The 27815-nt window shown below is 41.2% G+C and overlaps 1 protein-coding gene across 14 annotated transcripts in view; it reads left to right on the top strand.

Moving 5' to 3' along the window:
• APBB2 (amyloid beta precursor protein binding family B member 2) overlaps positions 1 to 27815 on the top strand; it is a 157819-nt gene that overhangs the window by 4479 nt on the left and 125525 nt on the right. For 9 of the 14 annotated variants that reach the window (XM_050973725.1, XM_050973726.1, XM_050973732.1 and 6 more), the window contains exon 2: positions 12903 to 12975. The exons of the other annotated variants lie outside the window; for them this stretch is intronic. The gene's annotated coding sequence lies outside the window, so the exon portion shown is untranslated. The remainder of the gene's footprint in view (positions 1 to 12902; positions 12976 to 27815) is intronic. 14 annotated transcript variants of the gene reach the window in all.

Raw genomic sequence — 27815 nt, forward strand, 5'->3', positions numbered from 1 at the left:
TTTAAAGTGGTCTGCATACCAATTAGGATGATTAACTAGATGCAAATATGTGCCTTTATCAGTAGTCTTTGCTGCATTTGATACTGAGCACCGATCTCAGATGAATGAAGTTGGGCACAGTTCAGTGTAGGAATTCATGAATTTAAACTACTAACTTGAGTAGTAGTGCGATGAAAGTCATATGTGACAGAGGGAGGTTTCCTAGAAAGCAAAATATGCAAATTTTTCTTTTGTTCTCAGTCCCAGATAGCCAGTGTCTGTAATTCTGGTTTGTTTTAACTTATGGCTGTAAAGTACTTTAAGCAAACTCCTGGCAAACTTATATTTGACAGTTTAATCTGTCTGACTTCACAATTTAAAAACATCCACTAAAATCTCAGTGGTGTCCTCCTGTAGCTATGCCAAAATGGAGTTATAACTCTGTGATTTATTACAGTTTGGCTGTTCTTATTTTCTGGAGAAGACTTAAGGGGAATCTTTTTTTTTCCTTTGTCTTCCTTGCTGGATTACATTGCACTCCAGATGATATACCCTGTCAGACAAAGTATCAGCTCTGTCTGCCTTTGGGAAAACCCTCCTGGAAGCACTAGTCATGCTTCACTATGATATGCTTTCAGCAATTTTGCAGCGTGTTTAGTTGTTTTGTTGGAGGTTTGTTTTTCTTTGCCTTTAGTGCAAGTGCAGTTCAATTTTCAAAGGCACCAGAAGGCGCATTTCTAAAGTACTTCTGCAGATTTCAAGTGTAGATGATGTGTTTAAAAATACCATTTGGATTTAATGTTGGTGTTAAAATATGTTTCATGCAGTACTCTCTTAGTCACAACTGATCTTTTCCGTATGTCCATTAATTGGTTATGGAGGGAGGTTTCCCGATGTAATTACTGTGTGTGAAGGACAGATTCCAAAGAGAAGGAAATTGACAGGCATTAGTGTTCCTTACCTTTATGAATTAACTTGTTTTAACAGAAGAAACCCACTATAAGCTTTATGTATTTTGTTGTTGTCATCTGTTGTAGAAACATATCTTTTCTTTGCAGTGTTCCCAGGATAGGAAGCCTCCAAACAGCTATTAAATGGCAGTCATTAGTGTGACTGATATTGCTGCAAGTTAGTTAAGACTTTATTGGAAACCTTGAAAGCATAATTTCTCAGATTAATTGAAGGGAGATGCTGCAGGGTTCCCACAAGCCTGCTGCAGAATTCTGCAGTTGAGGAGCTTGACATTAAGCTATCCTATGTATCTAATATAGAATTTCATTTACCCAAACTACTGCTTCCACATCATAAGGAAGTGTAAGCAGTAGGTTGGGTAAATATGGCAACTAATTCATTGCTCTTGTGTTTACACTTGCCTTGTTGATTCTATTTGCAAAGAGGTTTATTGTTAGGAAGAGATATTTCTTAGCAAGGTGTTGAATTGTGTAGCTGTGGAGAAAGCTGTGCAGGGAACCACCATGAAGCATGAAACATGAAAGGGAGCTGCAAGAAAGAGAAATAAGGAGGAGGAATGCTCTCCTGTGGAGAACTTGGCACTTGACAGATCAAATTGGGATTTAAATGCGGCATAATGGAAAGAAAGTTTAATTACATTGTGTGAGTTGGACGTACAAAGGAATCTGTATAAAATAAATCTATGAACTTACAATGAGATTCAGTTGGAAGTAAATACACTGGGCAGCCTTGGTGTTTGGGTGCACGTGGCATTAAGAAAATCTTCAGCACTATGTGATGATCTTATCTCCTTGGCACCCTGCATGCCTCCTATGTGAGCAGGAGAGGCAGATCTCCATGGTATTTCGTTGATGGGGTTTTTTGGGTTTATTTTTTTTCTCTCATACCCATGTGGGTGTAAAACCTTTGGGGAATGTGAGATCTCATCAGGTCAGGCACTCTGGTGGAGTGGCAGGTTGGGAAATAACTTATATTTTTCGAGTTGAGTGGGAGCCTACTTGCCTTTTTCATCTTTTTTTTTTTTTTTTTTGTTCTTCTTTTCTTTCCTTCCCTCTCTTTTTCCCACCATAATTCAAGAAAACAGTGAAACAGCACAGGAACCATCAGTAAAGGGAATGGTTTAACACAGCTGTCTATGAAAAAATACATGTACTCAGACAAACAGGATTTAAATTTTTTTTTGAGAAGTTTGACATTAATTATCTTAAAAAGTTCTCCAATTTAGGAAAAATGTTTGATGATGCTTGTGTATTTGAAAAGAGAAACATTAGAAAAACCCCATGTTTTTAATTATTTGAAGTTTGCTTCTTGGAAACATTTGAGATTGGACTTATTGTTAGATAACTTTGTAGGTTTTTAAGAGGACTAACAAAGGATATTGAAGTAACACAAAATAATGTTGGCTTTAAGCATGTGTTATTATTTAAGCATGTGCAAGAGCTGCTAGCAAACAATGCTTAATTATGTATGTGTGTCTTAACTTTATTTTTATAATCTTTGCATGCAGTTATGTCAGCACTGAGACGTGTAAACTTTTGCAGTAAAATGTGCTGTATATTTCCTTTTGCAAATATGGGTTTAAAAATGGGTAAAATTGATGATTCTGTATCTGCCAAAATATAAGAAGCTTTCTGGTAGAGGCCTATCAGCATTGAGGGACCAGTAATTCTTTTCTGAAAACCAATATAGATACATCCTAATGTGATAAAGGTGGTGCAGTTTGTCAGGGAAATGGCATAAGTGTTCCCTGGGAAGTTTGTCTTTGCAGCCTAACAGCATGTCAGTATTGTGATGCCTTTGCACTGAAGTGTAACTCTTGATGGCAGTTCACAGAAAATTCAGGAATTCTCAGTGAGGAGTCTGTGTGGGGAAAGGAATCAAGAGGGGCAGTTGGGAGACTCTGAGGGATGCCAATAAGGCTTGATGCCAAAAAAATCCTGAAGTCAGGAAATCCTCAGGGCATGGTTAAAGGTTTGGTCCCCAGGCAGGAGTCACATTTCTGTTTTTTTCTATCTTGCTTTGGGCTAAAACTCAGCCATCATATGTTGCATGTTGGTTCTGAAATACAGTCTCCATGCTGTGCTTTTGGTCAGCCAGTGTGTAGGAACACATGCAGTGATTTGATAGGGTTTTACTTGCTTGTTTTTTGGCAGAAAACAGGGGGATCCCTCAGTGCTTCCCTGCTCCAACCAGCAGGTCCTGAGGTGATGTTTGTTCTCCCCCTTTCCAATGTGTGTGCACGTGTTACAGGGAAGGGAACAGCTGACAGGCAGGGTATGGCAAGGTACATCCCTAAATTTGCTTTTTCCCTGGTAGCAGAGGCTCTGGTGACCCTTGTAGTCTCAGAGATGTGGCAGCTGAGAGCTGTCACTGTCCTTGCCTTGCAGTGACTCCGAGGCTTCACTGAGCAATGTACCCTGCCAGTGTGGAGAGGCCCAGGAGTTGGTGGCTGGCTGCCTGCCATCCTGCAGCACAGAGCCTGCCTCTGCTGCTGCCAAACCAGCAGGTAGGAGTGCTGGCTGGGCGGAAAACATTTTGTGGGATTTATCCAAAATAAATATCTAATTTTGCATGGGTGAGGCTGAAATTCTTTAGCTGCACCTCCTGCTAGAGCAGAAGAGAAACCCTCCTTTTTGTCTCCATGCTTTTCTAAGCTTCTGTGCATATGCAAGGTAAAGTTATTATTTTCCTAAATTTAAAGTCCTCTTGAGTCCTCTATTTCCTTGAGTTGTGATGGATATCTAGATCTATAGTGCTTTGAAAACCTGTTTGAAGACACGAAATCCAGACTCCTCTGAGCCTCCCCCAAAAGGCTCACAATTGAGGCATTTAGCTGAATTTTTGCTTCTGCTCTGTGCTCCTACACAGTCCTTGAAGTGTAAATATAGAGCTGGAAAAAATAGCACTTGATCTGGTATCCCAGCTTGCACTAGGACTTAAATTAGGAAATATGAGCTTCTGCTATAAATCAGAAATTTGAGTTTGTAACCCCTTAATTTTTGGCCTGATAAATCCTATTACTCCTCAAAAGCTGTTAAGGTTCATGTCTGTAAGTCCCAAGGTTGTTTTAAATCTGTGGGTTAAATAACACATATGCAAAGGTTTAAAATAAGGCTGTCAGCCCACACAGCAGGCTGGCTGTAAAACCAAGACTGGACAGTGTGGGGCTGATTCAGGACATGCTGATCTGACTTCAAACCTAGCTAGTGTTGAGCTTTAGCTTCTGCTGCCTGTACTGCCATTGCTGCAGTACAGGGATGGAAAATTCACAGGCTGCTGATGTTTGTTCTAGTGTCATTAGTTCTCTCAGAGTAAAGGGTGGATACTTTTGGCACAGTGTCACCAGGCTGTCCTAGAGAGCTCTCCCGTGGCATGCAGTGTGAGCCTGTCCTGAGTTCTCCTAGAGCACTCTGGCTTGGCACACAGTGTGAGCCTGTCCTGAGTTTTCCCTGCTGCTGAGTGCAAATACTTGATAACTTCCTCAGGCAGCCAGTGTTCAAGCAGGGAGCTGGGCTTTCCCCATTCTGGGGTTCTTTGAGCTGAGGTTGCAAGCAAATATTTTAAGCATTGTGCTTTTATGGCAGGATGTGTATCATCCTTGCACAAGGTGAGCTTGAAAGGAGGTGTTGAAATTCTAGATCCTTGATAGCAGAGGATGAAACTGAATTTGAATAGATTTTAAACTGACAGAGGAGATGCTCTTAGGAGAGTGACACACATATCCTGCAATCCCAAAAAGAAGATACTGGTGCTCCCAAAGGCTGGCTCAGGAAAGGCACCTGCCAGAGGACTCAGGTGGAGGCAGGAGCTAGTACATAAATAGATGAAGAGGAACTTTAATTACACAGAGGAGCTAAATGATGAGATTTGCTGCACAATGCAACAGTAAAATAAGCCCAAGTCACTTGCACAGAGTAAGACACTAACCTGGATATAAAACTCTTCTGTGAAGCAGTGGGGAGGCATAGTCTGCGCAAAGTACAGATAAATCCATTTTTAAATGTTTTCTAGGTTTCTTTCTTTCCTCTCCTTGTCAGTTTCAAGGGCAGACCAGGGTTTATCCTGTAAGATTCTAAGTAACCAAATTTGCAAATAATTGTGTTTTGTTTTGCAGAAACTGAAGTTTCCACATGGGAGTTTCACATACAAGTTAGGTTCCTCTGCGTTTTCTTGGCTATTCCTAATGTAGTAGTGTCTGTGGCTTTTACTATCTCTAATTCAGAAGCATAAGCTACCTCAAATGCTTTCACAGCACAGCAGGGAGTTTTAATAGGCCATCAGAGACCCTGTGCAAAGCTTGTCAAGTAGCCACAGCTGGTTGGTAAAAGTGGATGATTAAAAACTGGTGTTTTCCAAATGCTTGTAAGCTGAATGTGACAGGCTCATTGATTAGCCATGTTTCTACCTCTCTCAGAAGCTGTGGGTGAAAGAACTTTTTCTTTGAAACAGGGCAGTGCACAGGAATGCTTGACTCTTGTGGAGGCTAATACTTTCTTACCTCAGATGGTATCTGCACAGCATACGGGAAATGCTAGTAAAATTATTGGTGCTTTTGAAATGGGTGTTGTCGAGGTTTTTCGCCATAACTAGAAAGCAACAGAATATCTTAAACTTGATAAAATGTTTCAATTTGAAGCAATAGACTTTTGTGTGTGAAGAGTACATCACAATTTTACAAGGTGAGGTAGATAGGTTTTCATGAGTGTTTGCCGAGGCAGAGCACACAGAGGCCAAGCACTGTAGGGAAAGGGCAGTATGGGTTGGATACACTCTGATGGGGAGCAAGTATTTAAAAACAAAAAGGCAGCTCTACTGGGAAGTCTAGCTCTAGTGCTGTTATCTTAAGGGTCACCAGGGATGGCTTCAGAAGCTGAGCTCACTTTGGAACAGCAGCTTATTGGCGGAATCAAGATCAGAAAATTCACTGCTTGCTTCCAAAGAGAAGTAGTGCTAGGAGACTTTTACATGTTCATTTCCCTCATTTACTCCATGCTTTTTCACAGTATAAAAATATCTGTGTTTAAAACAACCTTTTTCTTAAAACTTTTATCTTTGAAGAGGAAAGCAAAGTTCTTTTCAATTTAGATGCTCTGAGTACAAAGTTAAGAAATAGCATGCCAACAGGAAAATTTTAGATCTACTGGTTTTCCTGTTGTCACGTGGATTTCACCACATTAATACAACTTTTGATAATTACAGCCTTGACCCAGTTACTCTTTTTATGCTTTCCTTTCCACATCGAGTCAGGCAAGCATAAGCATTTAATGTATATTAGGAATGAGAAGTTTTGGCTTCAGAAATGAATCACAGTAGAAGGAGAGGAGGGAGAACAGCAAGTCTTGTGGGCTTTTTCTCCCGCATTCTAAAAGAAATTGTTAGGTAGATGCTTAGGTCATACCACCCTGATGGGGCTTCCCCCCAAAAACTGATTGTGATAGATGAGTTTCTTAAACTGTATTAATTTTTTGAGCTGAAAACTTTGTATGCAAGTTGCATGTCACCAGTGGTTGTGCTGCCAAAGGAGGTCTGTTGATGCCACCACTCAGGCAAGTGGCATGTTTTGGATTTTACTCCTGTGAGATGGTAATTGACTGCTGGCCCATATTATAAGGGCAGAAGAAGGCATAAAGAAAAAGAAAAGATGCTTTTTAAAAGAGGGAGTAATTGCCATAATAATTTTCTGAGTAGGGCCATTGGTAATATAAAAGAAACTAGTAATTTTTTTTTTCTTGAGGATAAAAATAGGAGCTAGAAGTGATGATAGTATACTAGACACTTCAAGATTGCTTTTATCGTAGATTATCTATTTTCCTGAATATTCACAGGTAATCATTGTCACTTAGTTCCTTCTGTCTTTGTCTAGAGGAAACAAATCTTTTTTTTAAACCTCCATCCTGGTTTTGTCTAAATCAGTCATTGCTCTTCTGTTTCATTAAGCTGCAGCCAACCATCAAATGTGGGATCATCTTATTATTATTATTAAGGAACTCTGATGCTTCAGTTACCTGTGTGCTACATTTTCAGTGCTATAAAAGAGAGGTTACACACTGTCAGTGCATCCAGGTAGGCATAGTGACAATAGTACTGGGTTTTATTTCTGTGAATTTTTGAGTGACTGTTATTAAGACTGTAATGTGTATGTAACCTTTCAGCATACTGAGCATAAATTGCTGCTCCAGCTAAACTTAGAACATGAAAGCAGTAGAGCTTTACCCCAATGAATTAATTCTCATGCTCTCAGGTATCAAAATTGGTTGAAATTTGGTGGCTGAATTTCTCATCAGTGACCCCTTTGTACAAACACATGCTTGTTATCTCAGTGCAGCAGTGTGGGATTTCAGAGGACGAGCACTGCAAGCTGCCAACTGAGCTGAAAGGTCTCACGTGCCTCTTCCCCAGCATGGAGTGACTTAACACCTCTCAAGGCCTGTGACACAATTGTGCTTGTGTGCAATTAACTGCTTGACTAATTCCCAGTGTTGGTTGTTACTGGTGGTTACAGAGATAGCATTGCTGTTGCCCTATACTAGTTATTTTGTAAAGAAAAAAAATTAATAGGTATATTTTGTTGCAAAGAATGTGGATTTCCTTGAGGTGACTTTTCTTATTGGGAGGGAAAACACAAACTTTGAATTTCTCCTTCTCAGCAGACTGCTGCTTCTTGGAGTAAGTGAAACAGAAGCTGTAGGAAAAGCTGTTATTTTCTTGGGTGACTAACCATATTTTTTATTTTCTGTACAGAATCCTAGAATGGCTTGGGTTGGAAGGGACCTCAAAACTCTTGTTCCAAGCCCCCTGCCATGGGCAGGGACAGCTTTCACTAGAGCAGGTTGCTCAAAGCCCCATCCAACCTGGCCTTGAACACCTCCCCAGGGACTGAGCATTCACAGCTTCTCTGGGCAATCTGTTCCAGTTCCTCACCACCCTCACAATAGAGAATTTCTTCCTAATATCTACTCTAAACCTGCTCTCTTTTGGTTTGAAGCCATTTCCCTTTTCCTGTCATAAAATTCTCTTCATCTTTCTTGTGGACTCTGTGAAAGAAAGCTGCATGGGATTTTGGGTGGGTTTTTCTTTAAACCTCTACTCTGAGCAATGAAATACTGTGTTTTCATTCTTTGTATATTTCTTGATTAGGTTCAAATAGAAAATAAGCATGTGTAAAAGTTATTTATTTTCCAAAGTGGTAACAGCCCCTGGTGTGTTTGAAGCAGTGTGTGTTTACAGAGGAAACAGTCACACTGTTAAATTTTAAAACATATATTAAAGGAAAGAATAGTTGAAGCCATGTATGGAAAATGGGACAAAATGCAACATAAATTAATATGTTGGTGGACTATGTCAGAGTAAATGACCCTTTATTTTCTTTCTTAATATATGAGTTGGGCTAAATATTTTTATTTCATTTGGTCTTTAATAAAACATTTGTGATGGCAGTTGTCTGAGTTACAAAGCAGTTAAGGGTTGTTAAGGGGAAACAATAGAAGAGTATATGAGATGCCTAGATTGAGGAAGACTAGGGGTGGGATGTTGCCAAAAAAAAATTGTCAACCAGAAGTTAGGAGTACTCAAAAGGTGCATTAATCTTGTTGGTACTAAATAAGATGTTGCAGATGTATCTAACCCTTGTAAGAAGTAGAGCCATTATACAGGATACTGTAGAGTTCTTCTCTAGGAAGAAATTAATAATTTTAATAATGAGAACTGTGAAGGATAATTTGAAATCCAACTTGGTGTAAGAAGGCTCCTTGTTCTGAACACAAGCATTGGCTTTACTCCACACAGGACTCAGCATTTTGAGGGGGACACACTTTGGGATTTCTTGTCCCTTGCTTTATCTGGTTTTTTGCTGCTCTGATGTTTTTGATCTCACCTCTTTTTTCTGAAGTTGTACTCTTTGTGCTTATAGCTGTGAAAAAGCTAATTGAAACAAGATTTTGCTAATTGTCTTTGGAAGTGGCACAAAGAATGACTGGACGGGCTTACTCAGCCTAGGAAAAGGGAGAGGTGCTCTATAGTTCCTGGCTTTGAACTGCTTGTGGCTTTATGGTTTCCCAAGCTCTGGTGGCAGCTTCCTATTTGCTGCCCTAGTTGGCTGCTTGGAGGTGAATTCCAAAAGCTTCAGCAGAGTTTGGTGTTTCTTGCTGCAAAAGCTTTGGCAAGGATTTCACTGCATACATAATTATAATAACGGGTGTGTTAAATTACTATTTAAAATACTATTAAATACTATGATTATCTGAATTTATAAATTTCATAGCTGTGTTGTGTGTGACCTGGAACTCCCCAGGTTTAGGGCTTAGTTTATATATTAGAGTTGCCTGTCCTAAAAACATCAGGGAGAGGAGATGTCCTTTGGTATTTTTTAGCGTCAGTGTAGCATTATTGTGTGTAAATGATTTGTATCTTTGAACACAGCCCTGGAGAACGATGGGCAGTCCTAGGAGCAGTGCTAGGATTTCCCTGCTCTCAGCTTTCCCCGGTTCATGGTATGTAAGTTATGGGCTGCCATCTCCAGCCCATGAAGACAGGGAGTGATGATCCAAGTAGTATCTCTTCTTGTTCCTTGCAGATCTGCATGGCAAATCAAGGCAGCTCTGTAAGGTCGACAGAGATGTTAGAGCAAGAATGAGGGTTATCTTCTCTACCGTATTTAAATTTTTTATGGCAGCAATTCAAGATTTTATGTAGACAGTCAGTTCTGAACCTTTAATACATGTGGTAAGATCTATCCTGTGTTAGACTCAAAGAACAGTGTAGAAAATAAGTTTCTCCTGCCTAAAGAAAAGCATTTGCTACCCTTGTTACTGATGGGTGGTATGCTGATTCTGAGTAACCTATTGTAATTGGCATGAGTAAGATAAGAAGGAGGAGAAGAATTAACTTTGAGTCAGTCATGGCCAGGAGTTAAATATGGCATTGTGCATTCTTAATTCTGTAAAAGATGTTGTTTCCAAAATTCTTAAAAAAACCTTTGGATCTGAATAGCTTGGGTTACTGCTATTAAGTTACGACAGGGATTTTGGTGTTCTGGGAAAACATTTTTACCTGCCAGGATAATATCTTTTCATTTCTCTTCGCAGTATGTGGTTCCTTTGGCTTTGCTTTTGCATTTTAGGCAGTACTTTAATGTCTTTAATGTACTTTGATTTTGGCTTGCTGTTGCTAGTAGAATAGATGTGCTGAAGTACTTCCCTCTGATGCAAGTGGACCCTGAATCATGTTTGAAAGCCATGTCACTTTGTTCATACAAAATTTGGCTCTTCCCAAACTGGACATTGGGTCTTGGCATTGGGTCATTGCACAACAAAGAGCTCAGGAACAGCTTCGCTCTTCCTTGAAGTATCTGGCTCTGAATGCTTTGGCTTTAAGCTGGCAGTGTCCAAGCATCAGCCGAGTTGGAGCATGTTTTTAATGCTCTTTCCTGGCAGACAGTGAGACCTATGTAGTTTCAGGATTGTTTTTCAGAGAAATGCTTCTAGTCCCAGTTTCAGCTGGTACTTAAAAAAAAATGGTGTATATCCAAAACCCATGAGAAACTACTTCTCTGATGAGGGGGAGACTGGAGTTTGAATCAGATTGGTAATATTTTGAGATCAAGATACGCTTTAATTGGAAATTTTCCCTTAATTCTTGCTATAAAGCATAGTTTTTGCTATAGAGCAGCTGCAAAACAGAAGGTAAAATTGCTCTAAGCTAAAGATTTATTGACTTTGCTTTTTTTCTTTCCTCCCCTTCTAAAACAATCTGCAGTATGTTGTGAAGTAGGCTAGCTGGGTTTGGACTCAAAAGTGTTTTGCAATGTTTAACTGGCTGCAGAGGGTTTGATACAGAGCAGCATTCAAAAAAAGCATGGCTTTGTGTGGAAGGCAGGAGCACAGCAACAGACAATTACTGATGGGTTTTGTACATGATGCAACGGGAGTAGGGAAGCTGTGGCACAGAGCAGAGGAGCTGTAAGCATATGTGCTGTTTGATATTTCATTCTGCTGTGGTGGGTTGGACCATAAACATCTCTCCCTGTTTCCCTTTTTGTGTTTTGCTCCCTGCCAAGGCAGATGTAAACTTGCAATGTTATTTAAGGTTTCTCTGTACAGATGTATCTTCTAACTGCAATTATAGCAGAACACCTCCCTCCCTGGTGGGTAACCTGTAGTAGCATTGCTCATGTCCCTGTGTGACCAGGAATAAAGATTAACAAACACTTTCCTGCTGTAAAATTTTCCCCCAGGTTAAAGGGATAGGAAAGTTCAGTGGGGCTCATTAGTTCAAATTTCCCACCCCTGCCCCAAGCAAATAATTAAAGGTTGCTGTTAAATTCACCTCATTCTCTATTAAGGTCATATTAAACTGCCTTACTTAAGTTGTGTTTTTAGTGTTGGTAGAGGAAAGCATTATATTGAGAAAAACACTTTTGTGTTTGTTAAAATTGTAGAACAATTTAAAAATTATATGGAAACATAGTATTTAGTGACCAATAAAATTATTTGTGTTGCAAGACACCAGAACAAAGGAGTTATGAATGTTGTGTATCTGCCATGAAGATGCCTGCCTTCAGTTCCTGCATAACCTCTTTGTGCTTGATCACGAAAGGATCTGTCTATATTGGCAGTGCTGGGGAATTTAACACATGCTCTAAGGATGTTTTTAGTTTATGTAAGGATTCCTACATATTTCAAATACTTCGTAATTGTGCTTGTGTGTTTTGGGGGGAAAAGTGGAGGGAGGTGGCTTGAGTAATGTTGTTCAGTTGGTAGTAAAATAGTTACTCATCTGTCTTTTCTTACTGAGTCAGATTTGAGATATAGGTGCCCTTAAGGCCTTGCTTTCCATAGTCCCTGGGGAAATTTCTCCACCTGGATTCTTAGCCCTGGTGCTCAAAGTACCAGGTGCAATCTAGTGTTTGATCATGCAAAAGATAACTAGCAGGGTAAATACATCTACATGTGTGACATCCAGGAATTGGCAGGAGGGAAATTCCTCTGGCGGGTTGTTGGTTTACATGCAGGTCAACTCTTCTTTTATTACGGGTGGTTAAGTGAAGAAAAGACTAGGTGTGAGTGCCAGGCTATTTCTCCTTGAAAGATCAGTCAACAGATTGTTTAAGAAACTGAAGGAATTAGCAGCCTGGCAGCCTAAGCTGTTACAGGCTTTGAATAGCATGTGCTCAGGAGCATTTTTCCTTTGCCTTGTGAGGACAGCTACATTTTACAGTGGTCATTATGCTCCTGGTGGCGTTTGCAAACACATCCAGTTGAGTTTGGCTCGACTCCTGTTGCTGCGGTGTTTTGTTTTTCCAGAGTGCCTTTAGCTGCTATTCAACACCTTTTATCAATCTGGCCTTACCGCAGCATAGAAATAAGAAAGGCTTGCATGGAAAGTCACTGTCTAGACCCTGACTGATGTTACTTCTGTGTTGTATCCTCTTCTCCAGCATGGATCTTTTTGGCCACTGAGGTAGTGAAAGCCCACCAGCTCTACGGCAACACGAGAGGTAGCATTGTAATGGAGTTTTCCCTCTTGCTGAGTGCTGGTTATAAGTTAGAATGGGGAGACTTTATTAAAATTTAAGATTTTGTGTGTTCTTGAGTAAAAAGAGGACTTCTTTTCTGAAGTTACCTAATGCCCTGAAGTATGTGAAGTTAGAAGTTTGGCCAAAGTTGTGATACATCGGTACATTTCAATGAAAACCACAAAGTGTTCATGGCTAAGGATACCTTTCATGAACTTCCTGTTCAGCTCTTTAAAACAAATAATACTGAGGTATTTTGTTCCAACTCCTTTCTCATTGTAAAAGTTTTTGGTTTTGTTTTGTTTTTTTTAAATTTTTTAGTGTGCCTTGGAAATGCATTCTTCATTTTAAATGAACTTAAGAATTCATTTAAGAGAGGTTAAAACAAAGGGCTAAAAATTTCATTTGTTTTATTTTTCTCTATTCCATTTCTTTCCAGACTCCCTGCACTTCTGAAGATTTGAGGCAGAGAAGCTAGGGGAGGTTATAAAGTGAAGGTTTGGGGATTAGATGTAAGTACAGCCATCCCATCTGCTGGGATACAAGAAGGGTGCTGCTGTTAGCCCTTGCAAAAGCTTGTTGTTAAATCCAAAAGAAATCTCTTGAAAACCTTCAAAGACTTGAAAACCTTCAGACTAAATGTAGTGTGTGGTTTTAGATTCATGTTCTTTTTCAAGAGATTGAAGACCACATCGCCAAGCACAGATGAAAAGAATATGTGGAGAAGTCAAAGGAAGAATAACAGGCATCTCGCTGCAGCCAGCTGCACTCTCACTTGGTGCTGTCTCTTTCTATTACAAAAACAGTGCGTGGCATCCTTGGTTGTAAGAGCTACTTGTGGAGGAGGGTTGCATTCTCCTTGGTGCCTCTAGCTGAGGACACGCGTGTTGAATGATCAAAAGAACAATTTGGGAAAGATGTTGCTTATGTCACTTCAGTGTTGTGCGGTGTTGGGGTAGTTGTGGTTGATGTATCTGTGCTGTGAGGATGGTAATAGCCTTCTTAACTCGAGTAGAAGTTGTGCAGCTTCTACTTGAGAGCTTCTTTTTGGCAGTTAAGATAAAAGATATACACTGTGGCTAATGAAGGAATAGTGATGATAGGAGAAGTGTACTATCAGACACTGTTTTAACAGCTGTGGTTTCTATGATAAAGACAAATCCTTTTACATAAAACAAACTGCAGTTTAGTAATTAAGCCTCTTTTGAATATAAATTTATATTCTGAGAGGAAGCTTTCATCTGTCTCCCTGAAGCTGTGTGAAATCCTTTGAGGGAGAAGGGAGGGAGTGCTTAGAAAGCCATTTCTGATACTAAATGGCTTCTGAAAAGCTAGGCTCATCAAACCCTGAATTTGGGGGTTGGGAGTTAGTGTTTACCAGGTGGGAAAAAATTTATTGAGGAGCAGCTGATTCCAGAGTGCCAGAGGTCAGCTGACCTGGAGTGCCCTTTGTGTCCGGGCATCGCTCCTTGTCCCCATTCCCCTGCTGAAGGAGGGGCTGGTGGGGTGCTGGGGCTGGCTGCTCCCCCTGGCCAGGCTACTGTGAAGCTGAACAAATTCCAGTGGTAGCCAAGCTTGTAATCAATTAGGCGCAAGGTGAAAATAACAAGGAAGAAAACCAGAAGATGATAGCTGACTGTGAAATAACACCAGGGCTTCATTAAGGGACATATGATTGACAGCTACTCAGCATCTTCATCCCTGTGTGTGCAAGGTGAGCCAAGGCCTCCCTCACAAGTGCTGCACAGGCTAACTTGGTTGTATCCCTACATGTAAACATCATTTGCACATTTCAGGGTGTCCTCTGCTTCTAAATAATGTTTTTTGTATCTCTGCTCTATCTGGTGCAAGTGTTTACCTCCCCCTGGCTCTCAAGAGCCTCTAGTCTAAACATAAAGCCTAAACCTGATTTATTCAGGTCCTCTAACGTTGTACTTAAGTGGTATGAACAATTTCATCCAGTGTTCTGAGAAGTTGTGAACTCCTGTCACAGTTTGTACTCAGTGCCCCTTTTTTTTGGAAGAAGATAAATGTGAAGAACATGAATTAGAGTTCAGAAATTCTCTTCCTGCTGTGCTCAGTGTGAGAGGGAAACCCAAAATCTGGAGGGAAAAGCTGTTGTTATGGCAGCAGAAATAATTTTTAATTGAGACTTGCTATTCAGATGTCGCTTTCATGTTTCCTATTTCAGTCTTGAAAGAGTTCTGTGTATTATATGATGAAATAAATGACTTTTTAATATGCACGTAACTAGTGTCTCCCAAAACTCTGTAATTTAGGCACTTATGTGAATAATAGCACATGATATATAATAGTATGTTGCCTTCAATTTTCCAAACTCTATTAGAAAGGGCAATGATGCACAAATGTATAACTTCATTAGATCTTTATATTTAGTACTTTGCAGCCCACTTTATGCAGATATCTTTATTTGTATTGCAGTGCAATTGAATCACTGGCATAATCTTCTGAGCAGTTAGGCTGCCCAATTATGATTGCAGTGAGTCTGCAGAGATTAATGAATACAACAACTTCTCTAGGTTTTAATCTTCTTTCCACTGAACAAAGTGTGCTGGAAGGAGCAATTGGGAAGAATAATCTGGTTTTAACTTACTGGGTTACCATATTGCTTCTGTCTGAATGGAAGCATTGGCTCTCAGCATCTGGAAAAGGCAGCTACCTCATGGCTGGGGCTTTCCTCTGAGATGCTGGGCTCTGACATCTTCATGTGAGGGTGTCAGGGATTCCAGTTTCCTCCACTTCACCTGTGGAGTTCCTGTGTAGGGGGGGGCTTTCACTCCAGTATAATGGAGAGAGCAAACTTCCTCACTGTTTCTGGAGAGAACTAACAAGGCTCCTCAGTGGAGCATGTTTGGCCTGGGGTCCTTGAGCACCTCGAGTCCTTGCAGTGGGTGGGGTTTCAGGAAAGCCAAAATGTTCTCATTTTAAGTGTTTTTTACCTCCATTTTTCCCCACCTTTTTTTTTTTTCCTTTTGCTTTCCTTCCTTCTAGTGTGCTGCCCACAGTGAAATGTTGTATGCAGTGATGAACAATTTGCCACAGAAGTCACCTATATTTTCCCATTGGTGTCCTGCTTGTGACTTTGCTTTTTGCAGAAACACCCTTTCATTATAGCTGAAGCACAGATTTAGTGCTCAGACTGTACATGACACTTCCTTATCTTTCTTTTGCAAGTGCTTGTTCTTTGTTTCAGGCTGTGTAAAGGTCCAGACACCAAAATGACATCCTGAAAATACCAAAAGGCCTCTGGCTATTCTAGAAGAATTGAAATTGAATTCCTATTTTCATCAGGACACCATTAATCATAGGCTTATGTGATGAGCAACTCCACTGTATGTTTGAGTACAGATGGCTGTTGGGAACTGGTCTCTTGATACTGGCACTGCTCCCTTCAAGTCTGTTTTGGTTTGATCTTAAATGGTCGCCTTCAGTATGAAGGTGAAGCTCATAGATGTGCACCAGCCATCTTTTTCTACAGGCTGTTATCTGAAGTGATTGGTCTCCCAGAGAGTAAAATCTACCAGAGCCCAAAGGTGAATGTAGAGCAGGGCAGCAAGCAGTGAAATGTGCTTTTTATGACTGGAGTTGATGAGTTTAAAAGGGAGAATAGTGGAAGATTTTCAGTTGCATCTCCTTCAGTGATGACAGTCATATCTTGCATCCAGGCAGACTTGTTAAGTGTTGACATTTCACTTGTCTGTGGGAACAGGTAGGAAAAAAGGAAGGAAATGACAAGCTACATGTCTGTTAGTGTTTTACTGTGATTATCTGTGTATGTGGCTCCATCATTGGCATGGCATTCCTGTAGCTCCATTACTGAATATTCCATCCCTCACTGGGACTTATCAAAACAGTTTGGTGGATAGTTGGGCAGTAACTTTGCTTTAGGAGAGGTTTTTTTTGTTTATGAGGACTTAATCTCATGATACTGGTATCAGGAGAGTGAGAGAATCTGGCCCTCATCATCTGGGTAGAGATGATGTCTGGGCCTTCAGTAGGGAGAGAATGTGAATGGTCTTTTGCATCTAGAATGGATTACTTTTCCTGGGACCATGTCTTGCCACAAAGGAACTTTTAAAAGGAGACCCTGAGGAGAAGGTAGGATTTGGATGAGGTAGAAGAGGTTACCCACTGGAGGAGCTAACATCCTGGAAAAGCAATAACTTGGACAACAATACAGGTTACCTTCCTAGGATAGAAAGGAAGATGATGTAACAAATCTTGATGGTTTTCAAGGACCACTTAATTAACTCTGAACAGCAGAAAAATGTAATCACAGTTTGGCTTGCAGAGTGGCAGAAAAAGGCATAAAAATTATTTTTTCAGCTGCAAAGAAATTCATCTGGGCTTGTTTTGAGGGCAGCAAGATAATTTAATCTTAGGGACATTGATTTATCTAAGCTTCAAGCTAGGACATTTTTTTCTCCAAGAAAATAGATCTTTGCTCACAGTAAATATATGCTTCCTGAGCTGGATGGGTTGAAAACTCTTCAGCAGCACAGGCAGTACTGAGAAGATCATTAGAAAATGTGTTCCCAGATGCTGAGCATGCAATTTCTGAAACAATTTAAACTTTGCACAATTTATGGAGGGGATTCTGGTGTGTATGTTATGTGTGGAACAACAAGAGGAGGAGGGGAGCTCTGTGGCTGGGATAGATGTATGGCAAATCTCCAGATGCACCAAAGTGTCATTTCAGTCAATATTTTAGAACTATGGAAGAGGTAGGTCTAAGATCAGAAAGCATTCAAAGGAGGGCTGTTTTTCCTTGTTGAGAGGTAGTCAGCTCTGCAGAAATTAAGCAATTCTCTGAGTTACCCTTGTGTGCTGTTCATGTGGAGCTGTCCTTCCCACCTGCATGAGGACCAGCGTGCAGGGCCTTATGGTTTTCTGTATAGTTGGCTTTGTGTATCTTGGATCTTTTTGTGTCTTGGCACTGTTTGTTGGTGCTCCCTTGTTTTCCCAAACAGGTTGGCTTTGTATGGGTGGTAGCCAGGACCACCAGGCAGAGAGGACATTATAGGGTAGGTAGAATCATGGAGTCATTGGATGTTTTGGATTGGATTGGAAGGGATTTTTAAAGAACAGTGGGTCTAAAAACCCCACTGCTGTGGGCAGGGACATCTTATTTTTTACTAGACTGGGTTGCTGAAAGCCCCATCCAACCAGACCTTGAACATTTATTTAAAGGGATTAGATATCCACAACTTCTCTGGGCAATCTGTTCCAGGGCCTCATCACCCTCATAATAAAAATATTTTGCTTATGTCCAATCTAAATCTACCCTTTCTCACTTCAAAATCTGCTCCAGTTTTTCAGCAGGTACTACTGCTCCTGTGTAGGGCTCCTTTTGTCTGGTACCAGAGCCAGACCCACTGTGGAATGAGGTCTATCTGTGCCAGACAGATAGAGTGGTGCTTTTTGAGACTGGGGAGGTCATCAGGGTGGATCAGACCCTCTGTCCCTCTATTTTCAATACCTTGTCCATGAGGCTGTTTTGTCGTGGTCTGTAACAGTAACAGGTAGACCTGATTGTTGATAAATGAATCTTAGTAATAAACCTGGTGAAGATGGAACAATTCTCCTGATCCTGATTCCCACATAAAATGTTCCATACTTCCATGACTTCCTGCCAGAATTAGTTTTTGTATTTACATAATCACAGACTCTTCTGTATATACAAGCAGAAACTGCCAGGCTTCCTTTTCCAAATGGGTTTCTGTCTTATCGTACTTGGGTGTATTTCAGCAGATTTGGATTGTTCAGGAAGACAGTGTACTTTGAGGGTTTTTCCATTCACAGAGCCAGACTTGTTACCTCTTTATGAAAGAGGTAACCTTGTCTTTTGATGTGACTAGCACGGCATGTTATAAAAAAGCAATCTGCACTGGTGTCCTCTAGAAGACCTTAATTAGGCTAACATTACTCTTCATCTCAGTTCTGTTTACACAAACTGTGGAATTTGAGGTTCTTTTTAAACCATGGCTGTATCTTGAAGCTTTTGCTGAGCTGTTTCAAGTCCCTTTCAATATGTTATAATTAATGGTTTAGTTAAAAATCCTGTGAGCTAGCTTAAAAACTTCCATTTAGTGCACATTTGTCAATACTCAGATCCATTGTTGTTTTATTTCTTGTCCTTTCATGTCACTTATGTCTCTCTGCAGACTCCTCATGGTCCTGTCAGATACTGCTTTACATCAGAACCTGTCATTTTCTGAGGTTCCTACCTGTTTTATCTCTCTGCTGCAGCCTTCCTTTCAGCTCGTTGCATTGTGAGATACTTCAAAAGACAAGGATGTGGGAGATAGGATGCCACTCTCTGCTCTTGTGCACACTGAACCCTTTTACTGACCCTTGCAATTGGTCTCCCAGCCAGGGTTTGGTATCTGTGCATCTCACCACCTGCCCATCATCTGGTTATCTTGGCAAACCCATGCTGCCTGGGGAGGTGCATGTGACAGTCCTTGCTTTCTCCTTGGTTGAGTGGGCATTGCAAAGCACACTTCATTTAAAGTGCATCAGGGACTACTGATTGACAGACCTGCTCTCAGACACCAGTGTGCCTGTTGTGGTTGGCCATGTTACTTTGGAGAAGTTCAGGTTTGGCACTTACTAGTGGTATCCACAGAGCAGTCCAGTCCAAGTTCTTTTTGCATTGAATGAATTTTGTAAAACACATCCACATTGATGCTGCCATACGTAGTGCACTAGTTCAAAGAATGAAGGGCAGTTCAGGTGGATAAGGTAGTCTTGCCTTGGTAACTACAGCTGTTTAAGAATTAGGAAGAAAAAATTATTTTGGCTGAAATTATTTGAGGTGTTGTCTTCTTTGGCCAGTAAATGTCAGTTGCTTTGGAAGCATTAAGAACTTGGATCTTGTCCAGCTGTTCTTGTTCTTTTCCCTCTCCTTATTTAGCTTTATGCCAAGAAACATGTCATCTCTAATGACTCAAGCATGAGAACTCTATTTTCTTTTATTTTTTTTTAGTCCACATTTTATGTACACATGTACATCCTGTTAACTTTAAATAGGAACTGTTTGGAATTGAAGCTAAGTATTAGTAATGAAACTCTGTGCTTGATTCCATGGTGTAAAAACTTAATAGTAGTTCAGATTTGTGGAGAGGGGTCCCACATGCAGTGGGATGAATGGGAAGCTGGCAGATGCTCTCGTGCTCTGAGCTGTGTGAGGAGGGGGGTGCCCAGCCCAGGTTTCCAGCTGAGTTCCACTACCTCCCATCCAAAATTGATTGTTATGACTTAACTATCTCTAACTACATGGTTGGAAAAGCATAAGATTTGAAATACAGCTTTCCAAGTATTTCTGTGTAGTACCCAAAACTTTTTAGGAGCATTAAAAGGATAGTTCACTAGTGGCCCACAATGTCTCATTTTAACTCAAAATGCATAGTCCCTATCCTGAGGAACTAAGGCTGTATTGCTTTATTAAATAAAACATCACACCAGAGGCCACGTATGTGGTGAGCTTGATGGTGGGTACAGTTCAATTTGATAACAGTACCCATTCATGTGTTGCTTTGATTTGGCTGCACATGAACCCTAATTTTCTGAGATTCATATCTGTTCTCTATTCAAATGTTAAAAGAAATTTTGAGGTAGCTTCCAGCTATAAAACTAAACTGACCAGATTTCCTGTGAAACTTCCAGAACTTCCGGCTTCTGTTCTGGCTTAAAATTTATGGTATTAAAAAAACACCCTTCTGTCATTTCCACAGCTGATTTTAGCTGGAATATGAAAGCAGGGAAACATTGTAACAGTAACAGATTAACTTAAAAATCATCATGATAACTTTGATTTCTAATGAAAATGTCCAGAGCTTCAGGTTTCTGGTTTTGTTTTTATAGGAAAAGGTGCCTTTATGTCTGCTACTTCACATATTAAGATCCTGGTGCATGCATATATAGATATATATATAGATAGTGAGAGGAAAAAATGAGTGTAGGAAAAAACAAGCAGCCAAATAAAGACAAGTTTTCTCTAAAAATTACATAAGTTGAGGAACAGTTGGAAGATTGGACCAGATACTGGAGTGTATGTTAGTTTGAGGTAGTGTGTGAATGCTGCCTGGTGTTCCTCATGCAAGAGTGACTGCTGAGATCAAACTGTGTTTTCAAATTGTGTTTGAGCATTAGTCAATAACTCTGTACACATAGGTCAAATATTTTCCAGCTTTTAATTGGTTTCTGCCTATAGTGTGCTGATGGTACCCATTATCGTAAAATCATTTAGGCTGGGAGAGGACCCCAAATCATCCAGTCCAGCTGTTAACTAGGCATTGTCAAGTCCACCACCAAACCCTATTTTGAGAACCACACCTACATGTCCTTTAAAGGGCCCCAGGGACAGTGGTTCCATCAGTTCCCTGGGCAGCCTGTTCTGATGCTTGACAACCCTTTCAGTGAAGAAATTTTTCCTGATATCCAATATAAATCTGCCTAGCACAACTTGAGGCTGTTCCCTCATGTCAAATGACTTGTTACCTGGGAAAAGAACCTGACCTGCACCTGGGTGCAACCTCAGCTCTCTTGTGGAGAGTGAAAAAGCCCCCATGAGCCTCCTTTTCTCCAGATTAAACAAACACAGCTCCCTCAACCGCTCTGTGTAAGACATGCTCCAGACTCTTTGCTAGCTTTTCTGCCCATCTGGACACACTCCAGCGTCTCATTCAGTCTTTCCTGTAATGAAGGGCCCAAAACTGAACACAGTTCAGTGGAATTGTGGCCTCACCAGTGCTGAGGCCAAGACAATGACTGTCCTGTTTCTGGTGTGTTCTTAGCTGCTCTGTTTCTGATACAAGCCAGGATGCCATTGGCCTCCTTGGCCACCTGGTCACACACTGGCTTGTGTTCAGCTGGCTCTTGACCAGCACCCCCAGGGCCTCTTCCACTGGGCTGTGTTCCAGCCACTCTGCCCCCAGCCTGTTGTGCTGCAGGGGGTTGTTATGACCCAGGTGCTGGACCCAGCATTTGGCCTTGTTGAACCTCATCCAGCTGGCATTGGGCTATTGATCCAGCCTGTCCAGATCCTTCTGTGAAAGCCTTTGTGTCCTCCAGTAGATCAGTGTGCCCACCCAACTTGTGTCGTATGCAGACTGTGCAAATACACTTCATCTACTTGTCCAGGTCATTGACAATGGTATTAAACTGGGCTCTAGGGCCACCACTTGTGACTGGCTGGTAACTCATCACCATTCTCTGGGGTTGACCACCCACACAGTTTTCTACCTGAAGAGCAGTGCACCCATCCAAGCAATGATCAGCCAGTTTCTCTAGGAGAATCCTGTGAAAATTGTATCAAAGGCGTTACTAAAGTCCAGGCAGACAACATCCACTTCCAGCATCTCTCCAAACACACAGCTTACAATCTTAAGGTAGGATGTTTCTACCAAATTGTAGCCAACATGCAGCAAAAGGATGGGAAGGTAATAAAATGAAAGCTAAATTTTAACATCAGTGAAGGAATAAGAAAAGGGTTGAAACAGTGAAATGGTCGTTAGTATTTGATATGTAAATTAGTAGAATTCCTCAAGTAGATTTTGTTTATTGAGTTTAAATCTTGGAAGCAAGCTGACTTTAGATGGTGGTGTTTATGGCAAGATACAAATGCAATAATGCAGGCCAATTTGCTGTCTTGTTCAGCCAAGCGTTGTTGGAATTTTTCTTGTAGTGAATAGTATCATCATGTCCCCCCCACCTTCTGCACTTGGTTGTTGTAGAAGGATTATCTGCATTGCACATAAATGTGCTGTGCTATGGAGGAGATCTGAGCTGGTTTCATGCCATCTGGCTCAGGACCAGAAGCAATGTGCCTCAGCTTGGGCAGCAGCATGCAGCCTTGGCACTTTGGGCTGGTGCCATCTCAGGGATGGATCTCTGTGCTTTAGAGTCAGCATTGCTGATGTTCCTAGTGTACTCCTGTACACTTATATTACTCTTGGTTTTACATCTGTAAGACTGTATTTAAAAGGAAAGGCTTTATAGATTAAAAAAAAAATAGTCATCACTTGCAACACCAGTCACCCGTCCAGGCATTTTGTCCTTTGCATCTTTATTTTGTAATGTGAGTAAAGTTATATCTAAACAACAACACTTGGACTCTAAGTTTTTTATAGCACTATATCTGAAGGTCTTTAAACTTTACTGTTTTATGAATTGACTTTGGGTTTCTGCGAGGAAAATAATGCCAATGTATTCATCAAATTTAAGGGATTAAAATGAAGAGGAAGTTAAATGCTGGGAATAATGTGTTTGAATTGTAGGAACACAAACAGGGTTGTATGAAAGATGTTAGGAAACAATCTGTTCTCTGTTACAGTTTTAGAGATCTTCAGTGAAAAAGAGGACCTTTGTGTTTTTACACACCCTGAGGAATGCACTCTGGTAGGTGGGGTACCTCTGAAAGCTTTTAACGGCCTAATCAGTGCATAAACAAAACCACCCCATAGGCTGCTTCCTTAGTGAAAGTACTGTGCTTGTGTGGTATGCATTTCTGGCTAGATTCAAGTAGGGGTTTTTGGAGGCCTTTTGCATTTTTTGTGGTAACCCTCTGAACGAAATTTTTGGAGAACATACCCCTGTGGTGTTCCTAGGTCTTCTCATTTGTCAATGATCTGTTTGAAATCTGTGTTCAGAAGAAAAGTACTTGACTACCTTTCCAAAGTGCACCTTTGATTATTTCTATGCTCTGCGTATTTAATATAAAGAAAATACCACTGCAATATTCTCTTAAGGTGCTGTTTGACAGCATAAACTGGTAGTTTTGACAATGGTGCATTGTAGTGAAACTTCAAGTGTTAGTGTCATGGGTTGCTGTGTAGTTGGACTTTTATATTAGAAGCAACTGGATGTGTTTGTGATTTCTGCAGAGAGTGAGCAGTCTGTTCTCTGGGCAAATTTTCTTGATTAAATGTCGGATTCTTAACTTTCCAAAAGCAAGCTCTTATCTGATGACAGAAAATAATGCTTGACTGTTCATGTTTATGCTGAGAAAAAAGGAAGGAAAGCTCCCTGTTCCCCTTTGTGCCTTGGGGTGGCCAGGCACCTCAGGCTTGTGCAGTGTGCTGAGCATCTCCTCAGCTCCGTGTGCTTCTCTGCTCTTGCTGCATTTCCCAGCTAGCCCTTTCCTAGCAATGGGTATATATTCCTTTCTAGCTAGCTTATAGTTCTGCAGGCACACTGACAAAATTGTTTCAAAAAAGTGGAATAGTTATGCTTTAAAGATACTTCAGACTATGGAAGAATCTAAATTTCTGTAATGCTTATATATAACTGTAGTAGCTTTATGGTGCCTGCTATGGACTTTTAATTTTTTAGGTGTTTTTTTCTTAGAAGTCAGCACAAATAGAGAGGGGCTATTGCTGCCATCTGATTCCCCTTTCCTTGGGAAACTGAATGGTTGTGTGTGACCTTAAAATCCAAACACTTACTGGAGGACAATGCAGCAAAAATTCCTTATGAATACCTGTGTTCATGTTGGGTTTTGTTTTTTGTTGTGGGCATATCTGGGGGTGTTGAGGGGGGTTTTAGTCCTAGCCTGGATTTTCTGTGGTTATTTTAATTTCACTTTACTTTCTTTTGTCTTTCTGTTTTGCTTATTTACTTACAGAGGCCAAGCATTAATTTTCTGGGTCAGCCAAACTGTGTAGGTGTATTCCCCTTTCATTGTAGCTGGATACTAGAGATATTTTTCCAGGAAAGTTTTGTGCCCTTTTTTCTGTAGAGCCACAGGAGCTGCACAGGGATTTTCAATGTGTTTCTGCATCCTAAGCAACTGGTTATCAGTGACATATGAACTCAATGTTAAAAGGAGTATTGAATGGTTCACATATCAAGTTGTTGGATTACTGGGTTGAACAGCAGGAACGTGAGCTTGGTCAGAACAAATTAAAAAGCTAGATAAAATATAAGCACATGGAAGAGAAGAGAGTAGTTTTAAATAAATTAGTCCTTTTAGAAACATTTAGAGCAAAATCTATCTGAAATCCTGCCTCCTTTTTCCCTTGCTCTTCTGAGCATTTTGCTCGGTACTGGCTGCATTCCTTCAGTAGCAGCCCCTGTGGATTACAGGGTTACCTGCCAGCAAGGCAGAACCTCACGGTGGCCAGGATGACAGCTGGGCCACTCAGTCCATTTTTTCTGGTTTTGTTTTGTTTTTTTCAATGCATGTTATAGTGTTTTCTCTTATGGTTATCTCTTTGTTTCTGTGCATCCTATCTATGGAGAACAAGTATCAGAGATTTGTGGGGTTTTTTTTCCTTCCATCACCTCTGGCATTCAAAAGCAAGTGCCCTTGTATAGGAGTACCACTGCAGTATTGTGAGTAGCAGGAGGCTGGCTTGTAATTGAGTGAGCCAAAAGGGACTGGGATTTTTCCCCCCGTCTTTGGAACATGTGTATATGTCAACTGTGTCCTGGGGTGTATACAGCATCACCAGCCAGGCAAGGGAGGGGATTGTCCTGCTCTTATCTGCACTGGTGCTGTCTCACCTTGACTGTTGTGTTGGTTGTCACAGTGTAAGAAGGATATAAAGGTATTAGAGAGAGTCCAAAGAAGGGCCGTGAAGATGGTGAGGTGTCTAAAGGGGAAGACATGTGAGGACAAGCTGAGGTCACTTGGTTTGTTCTTGGGGGAGAGTGAGGTCTACAGCTTCTTCGTGTGGGGAAGCAGAGGAACAGGTGCTGAACATTTTCTCTGGTGACCAGCAATAGGACCTGAGGGAATGGCATCAAGCTGCACCAGGGGTGTTTAGATATTAGGAGAAGGTTCTTCACCCAGGGTGGTTGAGCATTGGAACAGGCTTCCCAGAGAAGTGATCACACCACTGAGTCTTGACAGAGTTCAAGAAATGTTTGGAAAATGTTCTCAGACATATGGTGTGATTGTTGGGGTTGTCCTGTGCAGGGCCAGGAGCTGGACTTTGAGGATCCTTGTGAGTCTCTTCCAGCTCAGGATATTCTGCAGTTATATGACTTATGTAAGTTAACATGTGCAAGCACAGAGTGAGGAAATATTTGAGACCTTTGCAATGTGCTTTGCAGAACACAATTAGATACTTCAGCACAGCTCATGCTAAGAAGTTTCTAAGGAAAGATTTGCTGTGAAGAGTATTTTTTAGGAGGCTTGGTGTGGAGGTGCAGAGATGAACATGCTGCAGTTTTTGTTGGCAAGGAGCCTGCCTCTGGCTGACACATTGCTTGGTAGGCACTTGTAACTTCTCCCTTGTTAAACTGGCTAGTTGCATTAGGTAGGACCATGAGGGAGATGAAGTACTCTGTTTCCCTTCAGTGATGTTGAAATTAATTGCATTTATTAGATCAAGGGAGGATATAAGCCACAGGTAGAAAATGTATTCCTATTCTACTGTATCTAACAAGTTCTTGTTTTTCAAATTTATTACCCTGTGTAATGTTATGCTTTACTAGTCTGGAGTAATTTTGGTTAAACTGAGCTCTCATTCACTGGCTTCTGCATCCCAGTGAAACTTGGGGCTTTGAAAGTGCTTTCTGTTCCACTTTAGAACTTCTGTTCTCTTTAATTTTTTTGACTATTGCCTACTGTTGCTTTTCCATGCTCTTGCCATAAAGTGGTATGTTAAAACAGGATGCCTTTGTTTGTGCTCAGGCACCACCGTTTGGAAGGCGGGAGAATCTGGTGAGAGGGATCAAGTGGCTGGTGCTTACAGGCCCCTGGGGGAGCCAGGCAGAATGGTGCCCACTCATGGGGCTCTGGTGGTGAAGCATACCTTCCCCAGTGCTTCCCTGCTCTTTAGTTTTGGCTGTGTGAGTTGCCCTAGCTGCAGAGAGTGCCTGACTCTCAGGGCTTTAGGATATTTTGGGTAGTTGGAGTGCCTCTGCCATCTCCTCTGCCCTTTCCAGGCAGCAATGAGGGCACAGAGGTCCCGTGCTGGGGGGCTGCAGACAATGTCCCCTTGTCCCATCGCAGGCGTGGCTGAGCTCAGACTGACCCTGTGCTGGTCAGCACTGGTGGTAGCTGTCTTTTGTCTTGTGCTAAACTGGTCTGCCAAAAGGTGGCTTTTGAGACTTGAGTGGTCTCCTTGGTGACTCTAGGTAGGTGCAGAGCGATTGCCTTGGCTGTCATCTGCTGCTGCCTGGCCATCTCTCTGCTTCTGGGCAGTGGGAAGGGAATGTGGTCCTGGAGGGCTCCTGCTGTGCTGCCTTCAGCGATTGCTTTCCTCTCAGCAGTTTGGGGCTGTCTCATGACCAAACCCTCAGTGCTCTTGCCAGAATGCTGTAGTTCTCAATGTCCTGTGCAGTTTCACTTGGGAACTGTGGACGTATAATAAAACTCACAGGAGATGGGGACAGAATTTCCTCTTTCCTTGATAAAAATAGCCTTTGTCTAGGGAGGAATTACAATTCCCAAAAACTTAACTCAATGCACTGGGTAAAAATGGGCTTGCTGGGAGCACTTGCTCCAGACTTGTTCATGAGCTTCCAGAAGGTAGGGGTATGGTACCATCTCTGACAACCAAAATGCTTGGAAGAGAGTGGCCAGATGTGAAATGTGAGAGAAGAATATTCTGTAAAAATCATTTGACATTGACAGTGGATTAATTTCTCTGAGGTTTTGGAAATTAGTCTTGGATATTTGGTGCTGAAGGCTGGCTGACTAGTGTCTGGGGCTGGCATCCTCTTCAAAAATCAAGACTAACAAAGAGAAGGAAGTGAATACCTGAGAATACATACAATTCTGATGTTAAAATGGACATACCTTGTATTTTAGGAGAGAGGTGAATTTTTTCCTGCTTTGCAGTTCCCACCGAAAAGAAATAAATAACAATCATTTTGATTTCTGATTATTTTCAAAACAGAGCAATTTTGTTCTTCCTGATGCTTTATTGTCCCAAAATGTAAGTAGGAGGACTTGATGGGAAAACCCACAACCAGGCAGCGTGGGTAAGGGAGCTGGTGCTTCTCCTGCCGACCCTGTAGTGTTTACAGCAAGCACAATGTGCTGTTGGACCAGCCTGGCCATAGTCAGTTCTGGAGGTGTAGGGTGAGTGTGGGCTGCAGTACACTGTCTGACCCTCCTTTCAAATTAAATTGTTGTTGTTTAATAATGAGCATGCTTCCTCCTGTGTTAACAGTATGGAACCCCTGCAGCAGGTACTGGTTCTCACAATGTATGTGGTCCCTGATTCCTTATATGACAGAGGGAGAACAAACTTGCCCATTTCCTCTTCAGTGATTGCATTTTGACAGATAAAATAATGTAACAGCAGAAATCCCGTTGTAACACGTTTGGCCTGGTGGGTGATGCATACTAGACTGGTTTTATTACTAAATTACT

This window comes from Serinus canaria, chromosome 4, assembly GCF_022539315.1.
Source record: "Serinus canaria isolate serCan28SL12 chromosome 4, serCan2020, whole genome shotgun sequence".
Classification (NCBI taxonomy): domain Eukaryota; kingdom Metazoa; phylum Chordata; class Aves; order Passeriformes; family Fringillidae; genus Serinus; species Serinus canaria.